This window comes from Myxine glutinosa, chromosome 9, assembly GCF_964187855.1.
Source record: "Myxine glutinosa chromosome 9, kmMyxGlut1.1, whole genome shotgun sequence".
Classification (NCBI taxonomy): domain Eukaryota; kingdom Metazoa; phylum Chordata; class Myxini; order Myxiniformes; family Myxinidae; genus Myxine; species Myxine glutinosa.
The window spans coordinates 141,304,458-141,316,797 of NC_136269.1; the positions used below are offsets into that span (position 1 = coordinate 141,304,458).

General features: G+C 42.7%; 1 protein-coding gene across 6 annotated transcripts in view; it reads right to left on the reverse strand.

Annotated features, from left to right (window-relative positions):
- The window catches only part of LOC137434835 (lysophosphatidylcholine acyltransferase 1), a 112,770-nt gene that overhangs the window by 10,298 nt on the left and 90,132 nt on the right, over window positions 1-12,340 (reverse strand). The window lies entirely within an intron of this gene.

A 12,340-nucleotide genomic window follows, 5' to 3' on the forward strand; every position in this document is an offset into this window, starting at 1 on the left:
CTGGGACCATATGACAGTAAAACACATTGCCTTTTCTGCGGCACTGAAGTTAAGGAAGAGGGCCCAAAGCGAGGCCATGCAGAAACAGCCAGTTTTGGCTACGTGAAGACTGACGCATTTGTTAAAACTATATCAGTTCATTGCAAAACAAGGAGCGATGAATGGGCCCTTGCTGTTCAAGGCCGCATTGAATATTTTGAGGGTGATCTCCATGCAGCTGACTGTGTGTACCACAAGTCCTGCAACATTAATTTCCGCACAATGTGAGACATTCCACAACGGTTCAAGCCGACTGAGTCAAACAAGAGACGAAAAATGGGAAGGCCTAAGGACAGTGACCAGAATGAGGCTTTCGATAAGGTGTGCTCTTTTCTTGAAGACAATGATGAGGAACAGTTAACAATTACAGACCTCGTGGCTAGAATGGAACAATACCTGGGCGATAGTGAATCCAATGCATATGGGAACCAATACATGAAGGAACAGCTTAAAAAACGATATGGTGAATCTATATTCATGGCAGAGGGTAGAGGCTTAAAAGACATTGTGACATTCAGAGAAAAAATGTCCCAGATCCTCCGTGACCACTACAATGCACCACGAGAAGATGATGAAGAAGCACAAAAACGTGCAATTCTTCAGACTGCTGCAAAACTAATAAAAAGTGACATAAAAACAACAGTTGCACCACATGGGGATACATACCCAACTACTGCAGACCTAAGCCTTACTGCTGCATTGGGGTATGTCCCAACTAGCCTGCGATTCTTGCTGCAGCATCTTTTGGTCGGGAAAGATACATCTAGGGAGGTTGCTGGTATTGGACAAGCAGTCATCCAAGCAGTGCGTCCAAGGGCTGTAATTGCACCATTGCAGCTTGGTCTTGCAGTGCAAATGCATCACTTGTATAGGTCTCGTTTCTTGATAGATAGTCTATCAACCTTTGGCTTTTCCTCATCTTACTCCGAAGTGCAACGGTTTGAAGTAAATGCAGCCTCTTCTCTTGCTCCGGATGTGTTTGGAGGTGACACCGACATTCTTGATACATCCTTGTTATTTGCTGGAGACAATGTGGACCACAACATCATAACGTTGGATGGAAAGGGTACCTTTCATGGGATGGGCATGATAGCAGCTATTACACCAGGGCGTCAATCTAGCCACATCATATCTAGAAAGAAAATGTCTGACAGGAAGCTCGTCGAACTGACGAAGATCAATATAATAGATTACCGCTATGCAGAGCACGTCAACCGCAACCTCAAATTTCAGCCCCTCCCTTTGTTATCAATTTGTGATCGCCCAATTGACATATTATGGGAGATGTCATTTTGCTTCGAAAAGAGTGCACCAAATTGGCAAGGCATGATGCACTTTCTGCATGAGGAGTGTGATCACCCAGGGAAAGCCTCAATACAGTTTCTCCCAATGATTGATATGAACCCAGGTGACAAAACCTGCATCTTGTCAACTCTTGATTACCTGAGCAAACTTGCATCAAAACACAACATGCCAGCAATCATCACATTTGACCAACCGCTGTTTTGGAAGGCCTCTGAGATAGTGAATGCTCTTCCTGCTGATAACCCAATCCATAATGCAGTGCTACTGCTTGGGAGCTTCCACACATTAATGAATTTGTTGGGTGCCATTGGAAGTTTGATGGATGGAAGTGGACTGAAAGAGATCCTGGAAACAGTGTATGGTCAAAATGCTGTTGTGCACATGCTGAGTGGGAAGGCGGTGCAACGTGCTTTTCGTGGCCATTTGCTTGTGGATCAGTGTCTTACACGTCAGGTTGTTGGCAAGATTGTGGAAGTTGACCCTGGGTTTCAAGAACAAGTGGCAGAACTGGAGCGAATGTACATTTCCCTGGAGACTGTCGAAAGTGACACTATAGAGTCTGTGTTGCAATCAGAGTGCATTCATTTCATTGACAATAGATTGAATCAGGAAGGGAATAAACTTGCAAAGGACTCGAAAACCAGTGCACTTTGGATCAACTACCAGCGTATGTTGGGAATTGCAAGGGCACTTGTGGCAGCTGATCGGACGGGGTCCTGGGAGATGCATCTCCAAGCCATATCAGCTTGCTTGCCGATATTTGCAGCTGCTGGCCATCCCAATTACCTGAAGTCAGCTCGACTCTATCTCGAGAAGATGCTTGCGTTAGAGGATGACAACCCTGAGGTTCATCAAAAGTTCCAATCTGGTTATCATGTAATCCGGCGCAGTGACCAATACTGGGCTGGCCTAGGCTCTGATCTTGTGATAGAACAGACATTAATGCGCTCACTGAAAAGCCAAGGGGGGCTGACTCGAGGAAGTGGGATGTCAGAGCACCAGAGAGCAGTTTGGACTCTGTCTTCAACCATATCGTCCTCCTACAACCTTGCTATGCAAGAACTGACCTCGAGTAGCTACTCAACAAGTGAACAACATAAGGAGTTGACAACATCCAGGGTGAGTCGAGATGAAGCTGATCGTGGCAAAGTTGCCGAAAAACTGGACAGCTTCACACCATTTTCTGATGACAAGTCATTGCGCAATATCATCACAGGGGTTACTGCAAATGAGGATGTCAATGTTCATGACCTATTCAAAGTAGGTAGTGACATTGTCAAGAAGATGGATGATCACCCAGCTTACTCCTATTCACACAAAAGGAGTTCTAAAGCCAAGACACTTGCATTCAGCAGGGCAGTCAAAGTTGCTGAGGACCGCACAATAGATCCAGCGTTACTATTCCAGAGGTTCTTAGTGGTGTCACAGACGGGAGATCTCCAGATAGGTGAAGTGATGAAATATGAACTCTGCCCATACCCAATGTCTCTTTTTGAGGCAAAAAACATCCTGCGCCAGCCAGATAAACCACAGTTGGCGGAGGCAATAAGGAATTATGCTACAACCAAATCTGACAATGCTGTCAACCAGACAGTTCCAGGAACAGATCACTATGTTCTTGACGGGGGATCACTTATTCACCGCTTAAAGTGGACAGAGGGATTCACCTACAGTTCCATTGCAGATGAATATGCCTCATTTACAGTACGACACTATGGCAAAGCTACTGTTGTGTTTGATGGTTATGAGGCTGGGCCAAGCACAAAGGACTGTTCTCATCAACGTCGGAATAGAAACAAGAATGCCACCAAGGTTAACATTACGGAGTCAACAAAATTTGTTGGGAAAAAGGAGGACTTTCTGTCGAATGAGTCAAACAAGCAGGCAATGATACTGTTGATTATAGAGGTGTTGCACAAGGAAGGCTGTGAGGTGATCCAAGCAGAGGGAGATGCTGATGTTGAGATTGCAAAAGCGGCCGTCGCAAATGCGGCTTCCAGATCTACAACCCTCATTGGAGAAGATACAGATCTCCTTCTCCTCCTGCTCTTCTATATGGTGGAGACAAACTGCATTGAACTCTATTTCCGTTCTGACACGGCAAAATCAAATGTCTACAATATCAAAGTCCTTCAGCAGATACTTGGAAATGCAGCCTGCAGAGATATATTGTTCCTTCATGCATTAACTGGCTGTGACGCAACGTCTCGTGTCTTTGGGATTGGAAAGAAGTCAGGGTTTCAAAGAATCATCAAGAAAGAAAAGGAACTGATAGACAGCTCAAAGGTGTTCTGTAAACCACAGCAGAGTCAGGATGTTATTGAAACTGCAGGCTGCAGAGCAATGGTGGCATTGTTTAAAGCAAATCAGAACGACTCATTGGCATCGATCAGATACAACATTCTCTGCAAAAAGGTTGCAAGGGCTAAGGCATTTGTCACTCCTGAAAGACTGCCACCCACATCCGCTGCCTGCAAGTTTCATTCTCTGCGGACCTATTACCAGGTAATGGAATGGATGGGCCTTTGTTGTGGAATGGAGCCAACGGAGTGGGGATGGAAGGTAGAAGGAGGAAAACTTGTTCCAGTGATGACAGACAAAAGCCCTGCTCCAGACATACTACTTCAGATGATTCACTGCAACTGTTCAGGGGGGTGCAAAACACTAAGGTGTTCATGTAGGAAGCATGGATTAGAGTGCACCAGTGCATGTGGACATTGCCAGGACAGCAACTGTGACAATATGAGTGTTGAACCAGACATAGAGGAGGAGGAGGAGGACGATGAAACTGGAATCGAAGACTAGAAGGCATATGGTACTTCCACATGTGTCAAAATTGTCCAATTTTTTATATGTTGCTTTCCATGTCATAGACTGGCAGAAACAATCAAAGAACATATATTTGTGCAAATATTTACTTTAAATTGCGAATGGTCTCAGGATTAGCACTGCATAAACTACCAGCAACGATCATAATACAAATATTGGTGCAAAATTAACTTTAAATTGTTAGTGGTCTGATGATTATCAGTCAATTTTTTTACGTTTTATCTGCCGGCAGCCATCTTGTTTTCTGACGTCACTGAGGGACTTTCCCATGCGTCAAAATTGTCCAACTTTTAATATGTTGTCTTCCACTTCATAAACTACTAGAAATAAGCATAAAACAAAAATTTGCAATTTTTTTGGGGTCAGGCAGTATATTGACCCGTCTAGAAGGGCATAGCCAAATATTGAAACGGCTTCACCACTTAAAGCACACCATGAAGTGATCTGAGAGAAAGAGAGAGAGAGGGAGAGATGGATATATATATATATATATATATATATATATATATATATATATATATATATATATATACACACTTGGCATTTAATATGGATTTTTTTTTGTGGGGGTGAACTTACTTTTCAAGATGACTTAGAACCAAAAGTTCATTGGAATTATGTTGAAATTATTCTAGATTTTGTTAATGTGACCTTTAAAAGAAACAAAAATCACATTTGACATTTCGAAGCAAATAAATTCATCCTTGAAAGTGATGTAAACTGATATCGAACTCAATTCACGGACAGTACTGTGTTAAACTTCTGTACGTTTTTCCAGAAGTATCTTTTTATTTTGCACATTAGCCAAATTTTTTTTCAACAAAAACAAAAGCTAAATTATGACTGGGATTACGGACAGTAAAATTACAGTTCAGTACTTCGTGTAACCCCCACGAGCATTCAGGAGAGCAGGTGCACGTCGAGGCATGCTGTTCACGAGATTTGCCAAGGTTTGGACAGGAATCGCTTGCCATGTGGTGACAATAGCCTGCTGCAATTCACGCACAGAGGCAGGCTTGCTGGTCCACGTTGTCGATTTGACGCGTTAATTCTGCCCACAAGTTCTCTATCAGATTCATATCCGGGGACATGGCAGGCCACTCCATATGCTCTACACCACGGTCAGCAAGAAAGTGTTGGATCATGCGAGCACGATGAGGCCGTGCATTGTCATCTTGGAAGACAAAGTTTCCTCGAAAGGCTGCACGAGCAAATGGAAGCAATGTTTCTTCCAGAATGACCCTGTACTTGAACTGGTTCAGGTTTCCATTCAGAACAACCAGGTCAGTTTTGCCCCCTGCATGAAAAGCAGCCCAAACGGTCACCCCGCCACCTCCAGCTTGGACTCTTGCCACTATACAATCTTTGTTGTAGGCTTCATGCACTTGTCTGCACACTCGGACGTGACCATCTTGACGATAGACCAGAAATCTAGACTCGTCACTGAAGGTCACGTGATTCCAGTGTCCTGGCTGCCATTGACGGTGCTCTCTGGCCCACTGCAATCGGCGCTGGCGGTGTTGTCTGGTCAGGCGTGGCTTTCTCAGGGGACGCCTGGCACGATAGCTTGCTTGAACCAGTCGTTGGTTGACCAGCCTTCTGGATACAGGCACATTTGTCAGTTGCTGCCACTCAGCCCGAAGCCGATCAGCCCGACTTGGTACGGCCATTGCAGACTAACCGGTGCAGCTGGCGATCATCTCTCCTTGTGGTTCTGCATGGACGTCCTGTTCTCAGTATTAGAGTAGGGACACCCCTCTGAGCATTTCGTTTCAGGATCTTTGACACCTGACCTTGAGTGATGCCATACTGCCGAGCAATAGCAGGCTGTTTCATGCCAGAATTTTGTAAAGCCACCACTCCATGACAAACAGCATTGTCAAGTTGACGGACCATCTCCAGAGGAAGCGGCAATAACTTTTGTAGATGTGCAGCAGTTGTTTTCCACTAATACAGAACGCAACAACCCTTATATACCCGATTGTGAAGCCAATCGTCAAATGTACCTGTCCTTACATTTTGTCACGCCACCTGTAATATAATCCTGTTATTGACTTCTTGCTGCGAAAGACAATCATTGACATGGTTCTTTCAACAAAGACATCACCGAAGGGTAAAAGAAACTCACCAGATTGATATACTGAGTTCAGAAAGTAAACCCAAGTCAAGAAAAAAAAAAATTCCATATTAAATGCCAAGTCTGTATCTATATTATAATAGCCGTAGATGATTCTGTCTGTCTGTCTGTCTATCTGTTGGGTGTCTGTCCGGGGTGTGGCTTACTCGGTTTGCAGAGTAGCTCCACCCATAGCTCCACCCATTCTGGGAGTGGCTATAAACAAATATCCACCATTTTATTAACTCGCATAGCTTTGAGTCCTGTTTTGTAGGCCCGTGGTGTCTTGCTCTCCCCCAGTTTTATTTCAAATCAAATTCGATAAATCATTTCATTTTTCACAGTCGCTAACATAGTTTTAGACTCGGTTGAAAAAAAACGGGAAGAAAATCCGATGAAAGTTGCCGTTTATAGAACGAAATGAATTCTCAAAGGCCTGTAACTTCAAGGCCATTGAGTCTCTCTCACGCCTTTATCTCCAATCTAACTCACCATATGATTTCATTTTTATCGATGGTTTTACTTTTAGACTCGGTGTCAGCAATAATTGAGAACAATCCACACACGCGGGAAAATGCAGAGATATATTTTTTAAAATCGCGTCATGGTGTATCATACACCGCCCAACATGACACCGCCGGCAATGTGTCGATATATATTAAAAATTCGCTTTTGCTTTTCCGTTATGATATATTACTATTTCGTTTGATGATAGTCGTCACAAAAACGTCAACAATGATGCCGACATATATTTCTTCGTTTTTATTTCATTCAACATATTAGCCGGAAGTAAAATATGTTTCAGGAAATTACCGAGAGATATTTCTTCGTTTTTTTTATTAGTTATGTGCGCATACACTTTAAATAGGTTTATTTGAAATCTTTAATTTTCCACAAACATTCCACACACGCGGGAAAATGCAGAGATATATTTTTTAAAATCGCGTCATGGTGTATCATACACCGCCCAACATGACACCGACGGCAATGTGTCGATATCTATTTTAAATTCGATATATCATTTCATTTTTCACAGTTGCTAACATAGTTTTAGACTCGGTTGAAAAAAAACGAGAAGAAAATCCGATGAAAGTTGCCGTTTATAGAACGAAATGAATTCTCAAATGCCTGTAACTTCAAGGCCATTGAGTCTCTCTCACGCCTTTATCTCCAATCTAACTCACCATATGATTTCATTTTTATCGATGGTTTTAGAGTCGGTGTCAGCAATAATTGAGAACATTCCACACACGCGGGAAAATGCAGATATATTTTTTAAAATCGCGTCATGGTGTATCATACACCGCCTAACATGACACCGACGGCAACGTGTCGATACATATTAAAAATTCGATATATCATTTCATTTTTCACAGTCGCTAACATAGTTTTCGACTCGGTTGAAAAAAAACGGGAAGGAAATCCAATGAAAGTTGCCGTTTATAGAACGAAATGAATTCTCAAACGCCTGTAACTTCAACTTCAAGGCCATTGAGTCTCTCTCACGCCTTTATCTCCAATCTAACTCACCATATGATTTCATTTTTATCGATGGTTTTGGACTCGGTGTCAGCAATAATTGAGAACATTCCACACACGCGGGAAAATGCAGAGATATATTTTTAAAAATCGCGTCATGGTGTATCATACACCGCCCAACATGACACCGACGGCAACGTGTCGATATATATTAAAAATTCGCTTTTGCTTTTCCGTTAAGATATATTACTTTTTCGTTTGATGACAGTCGTCACAAAAACGTCAACAATGATGCCGACATATATTTCTTCGTTTTTATTTAATTCAACATTATTAGCCGGAAGTAAAATATGTTTCAGGAAATTACCGAGAGATATTTCTTCGTTTTTTAAAATTAGTTATGTGCGAATACACTTTAAATAGGTTTATTTGAAATCTTTAATTTTCCACAATATAATTTACTTGCCATTTATCATTTGATGATTACGAGACAAATTCCTCTTGAGGATCGTGACAATTCATGCGCTGCGTGGAAACTTCTATTTCCAAAATGAATGAGACGATCGATGAAGAACGCAGACTTGAACAGGATGCAGCAAGAAAACGAATGAGACGGGCGAACGAGTCCATCGACGAACGTCAATGCAAACTTGCGGGGTCACCCGTGGGAATCCCACGGGTGACCCCGCTAGTCTATATTATAATAGGCGAAGGTGATTCTGTTGGACGTCTGTCCGGGGGTGTGGCTTACTCGGTTTGCAGAGTAGCTCCACCCACTCCTCCTTCTCGAATAGCTTTGAGGCCTGTTTAGTTAGGCCCGTGCTGTCTTTCTCTCTCACACAGGTTTATTTCAATTCTAATTCGATATATCATTTCATTTTTCGCAGTCGCTAACATAGTTTTAGACTCGGTTGAAAAAAAACGGGAAGAAAATCCGATCCGATCCTTCGGATCTTGAGTCTCTCTCACGCCTTTATCTCCAATCTAACTCACCATCTGATTTCATTTTTATTGATGGTTTTAGACTCGGTGTCAGCAACGCGGGAAAACGCAGAGATATATTTTTAAAAATACACCATATCACCGCCCAACAGCCAACAAGTATCATACACCGCCCAACATGACACAGACGGCAACTTGTCGACATTATCGCTTTTTCTTTAAACCGAGTGAACCAAGCCGAACCGAATAAACCGAGTGAATTCACCGAGCGAATTTCATCCAATTCCACCGAGTTTCATGAAATTACCAAGAGATATTTCTTCGTTTTTATTTTATTAGTTACTAGCAGAAGTACCCAGCGTTGCCGGGTGGGGGAGAGGGCAAGGGCACGAACACTTTAAACATGTATATACATGTGGGATATGGGATATATACATGTGGGACATGTGTACGTGTGTGTGTGTACGTGTGTGTGTGTGTGTGTGTGTGTGTGTGTGTGTGTGTGTGTGTGTGTGTGTGTGTGTGTGTGTGTGTGTGGAGATGTATATATGTGTATAATGTGCATATATGTGTATATGTGGATACATATGTGTATACATATTTGCATATGTGTATATGTGTCTGTACGTGTGTGTGTGTGTGTGCATGTGTGCATGTGTGTCGATGTACGTGTGTGTGTGTGTGTGTATGTGTATACGTGTGTGGGTGTATATGTGTGTGTGTGTGTGTGTGTGTGTGTGTGTGTGTGTGTGTGTGTGTGTGTGTGTGTGTGTGTGTGTGTGTGTGTGTGTGTGTATATGTAAACATGGGCTGGTGTGTGTGTAAAGTGTGAGGAGGTATTGGAGAGGAAAATGCAGAGATATATATTTTAAAACCGCGCCATGATGATAAACGAAAATACACCGCCTAAAATAGCAGTCGACATATATGTCGACATATATTTAAAATTCGTCACACACATCCATGCCCGTGGGATTCCCAGGCATGGATGTGTGTGACATTTCGACATATTGAGTTAGATGCTGCACCTGCACATTCAGTTATATAAAATGGTTACTGGCAATTGATCACATCCACAAATGATGTAATCCACACAATTTATGTACTTCACATAACGTTAATAGGAATACATGCCCGTGCAGTTGGGAATGACATATAATTCACCGAAAACGTTGAAGCAACCGCATAATATTACGGTGATGTTTAACTCTGAGTGAGAATAGTTCTAAATTTTAAAAACTTTCTTCTGATATTTGTGATTTATTTCAAACAAACTGTATTTCCCATCTACACGGGCATGTATTCCTATTAACGTTATGTAAAGTACATAAATTGTGTGGATTACATCATTTGTGGATGTGATCAATTGCCAGTAACCATTTTATATAACTGAATGTGCAGGTGCAGCATCTAACTCAATATGTCGAAATGTCACACACATCCATGCCCGTGGGATTCCCACGGGTGACCCCACTAGTATATATATAATACACTAATATATACACTACATGACCAAAAGTATGTGGATGCCTGAACATCAAACAACCCATTCCAAAATCATGGGCATTAATATGGAGTTGGTCCCCCCCCTTTGCTGCTATAACAACCTCCACTCTTCTGGGAAGGCTTTCTACTAAATGTCGGAACATTGCTGCGGGGATTTACTTCCATTCAGCCACAAGAGCATTCGTGAGGTCGGGCATTGATATTGGGCAATTAAGCTGGGCTAATCGGTAATAATCCTCTTTGGTGCTCCTCTCGGGCCCTGGCTATGTTTCCTCTCGACTCCAGTGAGAACACAGGTGGGATATTCAAGAACCGTGAGTGATCTATCATACTATAAGTTTATATTTTCTTTTAGCACTTTGTCACATTTTAGTGCAGCTTAGAGTCAAAAATCTGATGTTGGGCGATTGGGCAATCACTGATGTTTGGCGATTAGCCTGGCAGTCGGCATTCCAATTCATCCCAAAGGTGTTCGATGGGGTTGAGGTCAGAGCTCTGTGCAGGCGAGTCAAGTTCTTTCACACCGATCTCGACAAACCATTTTTGTTTGGACCTTGCTTTGTGCACAGGGGCATTGTCATGCTGAAACAGGAAAGGGCCTTCTTCAAACTGTTGCCACAAAGTTAGAAGCACACAATCGTCTGGAATGTCATTGTATGCTGTGGTATTAAGATTTCCCTTCACTGGAACTAAGCAGCCGAGCCCGAACCATGAAAAACAGCCCCAGACCATTATTCCTCCAACACAAAACTTTACAGTTGGCACGCTGCATTCCAGCAGGTAGTGTTCTCCTGGCATCCGCCAAACCCAGATTCATCCATCGGACTGTCAGATGGTGAATCGTGATTCATCACTCAAGAGAACACGTTTCCACAGTTCCACAGTCCAATGGCGGCGAGCTTTACACCACTCCAGCCGATGCTTGGCATTGCGCATGGTGATCTTTGGCTTCTATGCGGCTGCTCGGCCATGGAAACCTATTTCATGAAGCTCCCGACGAACAGTTGTTGTGCTGACGTTGCTTCCAGAGGTAATTTGGAACTCGATAGTGAGTGTTGCAACCGAGGACAGACAATTTTTATGCGCTAAGCGCTTCAGCACTCAGCAGTCCCATTCTGTGAGCGTGTGTGTCCTACCACTTTGAGGCTGAGCTGTTGTTGCTCCTAGACGTTTCCACTTCACAATAACGGCTTTTACCGTGTAATAACGGCTCTAGCAGGGCAGAAATGCCAGGGCAGCTCTAGCAGGGCAGAAATTTGACGAACTGACTTATTGGAAAGGTGGCATCCTATGACGGTGCCATGTTGAAAGTCAATGAGCTCTTCAGTACTGCCCATTCTACTGCCAATGTTTGTCTCTGGAGATTGCATGGCTGTGTGCTTGATTATATATACCTGTCAGCAATAGGTGTGGCTGAAACAGCCAAATCCACTAATTTGAGGGGTGTCCGCATACTTTTGGTCATGTAGTGTCATATATATATATATATATATATATATATGTCAGGTCATATATATTTCTTCCTTTCATAGGTATAGATCACATAATATATTCTGAAATCTTACTCATCTACTAAAGAAGGGAATAAACAAAACAAACTTTATCAATGTTTGCCTTGTTCAAAAGCATCTACATGTAGCATTTGCAAAAAATAACAACATTTAAAACCCCTTCCCTATCCTTTGAATAATACAAAAATATGTCTCTGTATAAAATTAAAAAAAACACCTTTAGAGGCCATTTTTCCCCACAAAGCGGGGGTTGGCCTTTTTCGGGGACCGTGGTTGTTGTTGTTTTTTTTGGTCCCCTTTTTGAAGCAATGTTTTACGGCCCGATGCCCTTCCTGCCGCCAACCCTGTTTGTCGCCTTTTTACGACACACAGGGAATTACCAGTGAACTGGTACTCAATTTGCCGACCTCGGAAGGATGACAGGCTGAGTCAACCCCCCTGGCGTTAATTCAGCGATCGACCGGGATTCGAACCCAGGATCCTTGGATCCTAAGCTGGCACCCTAGCCGCTAGCCCAACACCAGGCTGAAAAGCAATTATTAATACTTTTATCTTAAGATGGGTACGATCACAAACGAAGCAAACAAAAGAAGGAGGAACTAATCAAAATGCG